This window comes from Octopus bimaculoides, chromosome 3, assembly GCF_001194135.2.
Source record: "Octopus bimaculoides isolate UCB-OBI-ISO-001 chromosome 3, ASM119413v2, whole genome shotgun sequence".
In the NCBI taxonomy this organism is placed as follows: Eukaryota; Metazoa; Mollusca; class Cephalopoda; order Octopoda; family Octopodidae; genus Octopus; species Octopus bimaculoides.
The window spans coordinates 92,240,582-92,243,799 of record NC_068983.1 but is presented as its reverse complement, the minus strand read 5'-3'; the positions used below and the strand labels follow the sequence as shown (position 1 = coordinate 92,243,799).

At 38.4% G+C, this 3,218-nt stretch overlaps 1 protein-coding gene across 1 annotated transcript in view; it reads right to left on the bottom strand.

Moving 5' to 3' along the window:
* The window catches only part of LOC106871622 (protein scribble homolog), a 698,511-nt gene that overhangs the window by 429,593 nt on the left and 265,700 nt on the right, over window positions 1-3,218 (bottom strand). The window lies entirely within an intron of this gene.

Below are 3,218 nucleotides of genomic sequence, written 5' to 3'. Positions count from 1 at the left end.
TCTTTATTGCACATGAACATCTGCCACAAACAAAAACTAACTTGCTAGTTAACCTGCCTTTGATGTTGCTGCACCTCTTATGTGTCCATAGCTTGCACCGGGTACATCTTATAGAGTTACTACCTACTCCTTTTCTACGATAAAGAAAAACAAACATTTATAACAAACACACAAATAGAATAATGGCATGTAGAAAAATTAATGTCAGAGCATGCTCATGAGCGAACAGCGTTTGTGAAGTAAGAAGGGTCATTGAAGGTAATATATTGTTAACAGCAATCAGGAAAATGAAGCAAAATATCAATGAAATACTTGCAAGGAAGTCCGATTGCTAACGGCTACAGTTTGGCATTGAAGTGACAATTGCAGTAGAGGAATAACTACTGTAGGGCTACTTTGTTGAGGACATTTTTCGTTTTGCCTCCTGGAGTATAGATGAAGAAGTTAACAACTGACATAGAGCTGTCCATGTGAAAAGTACGATGTTCGAATGTCCCATCCGACAACTTTCAGCAACTGACCTTGTGATTTGTTAATTGAGATGGTGAAGCTGAATTTGAGAGGGAACTGAAGTCTCTGCATAGGTTAGGAGCAGTCTGTTGGGGTTAGCAGAAGTTTTGGTATGAAAATGGTGTCATTTTTGCTGTATCCCATGTTAATTTGGGCTTCAATAATGTGGTCCATTATTTGTTTGACCACAAGGAGAGTTCCATTGCATGCATAGTGTGAGTGTGTTTAGATTGCATAGGAGGGCAACCGACTTTTAAGTGAAGTTCTTGGGGAGAGAGTCCTGGAAGATCTTAGCAGTTGAGAAATTCTGTTGAAAAATATGTAACCTGAGCAAGGTTGGTAATGGCGTCAACTTATTTGTAACGTGCTTGAGAAGGTAGCTGGCTGAGTAAGTCGTAGTTAAGAGTGTTGACAGCTGCATTTGTAGGTGCAAGAACAACCTTGTCACAAAGCCAATCTGATTTAATATAAGATTTGGGTTAACGGCAGAACATAAGTCATCAGGGCTGGAGACAGTGTGGCCAACGGTGGTAGTATCAATGTGTCCATTTGTCAGCGTAATTTGTCCATTGCTGATTTTAAGGAGTGATCTCATGTTGGTGTTGTTTCAGTTGGACACGCGACCAAAGAGGGATTTTTTAAATCAGACATTAAGTTCATCAATAGGTGTTCATTAGGTATAATAGGCAGAGTTTGTCAAAAATCTCCTGCAAGAAGTAGAGTTACACCTCCAATGATGTTGTTGTTCAATCTAAGGTCTTTCATTGTCGTACCAAGTGCTTTTAGGGAACATTTATGGGACATAGTTGCTTCATCCCAAACAATAAGGTTGCAATTTTTCAAAATTGTTGCTTCGTCCGAAGAATGCATTATGGGGCATGTTGGGTTTTCTTGATGTGCTACATTGAAAGGCAATTTGAAGGTAGAGTGTGTTCTTCATCTGCCGTCAAGAAGAGTCAAGGCTATCCCTGAGGAGGCAATAGCAAGGTCACCATTATGCCACAAGTGCACAAGAAGATTCAGGAGGAATGTTTTTCCAGTTCCACTGGGTGCATCTAAGATGGTTTTGCCAGTAGGTGTGTAAATGCTTATGAGGAGGAAACTATATACGTCAGCTTGATTGGCATTCAGAAGGGGCTCATTGTCTGCAATGTATTGTCTGAGTTTGTGGATGTTGTAGGATGTTTCTCTGAGAATGAGGCCATTGGGACAGGCGTCTTCATTTCTGTCTGGGGTGTTGAGCGAATAAGCATCCAATTGTTGACTTTCAATTGCCATAACCAAGTCTTCCAAGAGAAGCCTTCTGTTGTAAATGGCAGGGGTAGTGGGAGTGTCAACGTTACCTATCATTTGGCAAGTCTGCAGCAAAATGTCATTGCACATTGAGTTTTTGTATTTATTCCAAAGTGAAGGTGTGTCTGTCAGGTTGCAGAAAGCCAGCATTATTGCAAAAAGGTGTTGGAGTTTGTGCAGAGAATGATACAGAAAGGCCTGATCATCTGTATCCAAAAGTCCCTGTTTGGAGCAGGCATCTTTGAAAGTGCTGCATAAGTGGTCATCCACTGTGTAAAGGTCATCGAAGAAGGTTGCTCCCTTAATGACATGAAGTAAGAGCTGCAGATGGTAGCATCTGGAGTTCAAGAGGTGAACTGTGTAGACAAGTCTGATTGTGTCACATTTGTGTATGGCTGGATCCAACTGCGTAGATTTTGCGATGGGGTTGACTTTGTATAGGTGAAAGAAGGTTATGAGAGTGCTTCTTGAATGAGGTTGTCTTCTGTGAAGTAAATTCGCTGCCTATGAACGCTGAGACAAATCATAGGAGGATATTGATATTGTTCATGAATTGGGAATCCTAAGGTTCTCCATGTGGCTTCATTGGTGGATATGCATCATCCAGTTTCAGAAAGATTCACTTCACCATTTGTAAAATCTGTTGATTGTGTAGATTTTATTTGAAAAATGGCTCTGTCTGATCCTTTGGTAATGGACTTGCATACATAATGTATGGATTTGAGAAAATTACAGAATCCTATGTTGATGCATGCATGAAATGTTTTGCAGAGCAGCTTGTAGTGTACAACCCACCAATTGTCAACCACAAAAGTGTAGCAAGGGGCACTAATGTAAAGGAGACAATGAATTTCTGAATGTTACTTCGCAAAGAGTTACTTCCCCTCCTTCATCCACAATAGTCACCGTACAACAGAAATGGAGGTTTTTCTGACCCTAGAAGCCCTATTACTTCATATTACTCCATAAGTGAATAATCTAAAGTGTGTAGAACCATCTGTAGAACGTAAGTGATGTATGTGCCAAGCATGAATGACATCGGATGAAAAATATTGATTTTAAGTGGGATCAAGTAAATGGCCTGTCACACATACACAAACATCTTCCGTGTTATATATTACAGATTACTGAAGACTACCCTAGATAACTAAAGAATAAAGATAAATTTGGTTTGGCGTTTCTTTTTGTTACTGTTTTTTAACAGCTAAAATTTTTTCAGTTCAGTTTTAATTTCACCAATATGCATTACCTTGAAATTGTTGTGTTGATATAAATTTCCATACATATTAATTTTAATAATATTATGTATATATATTTATATGTGTATATGAATATATATATGTATGTAGATGTTAATGCAATTGTTGTATACATATATATATATATATATATACATATATATATATATATATATA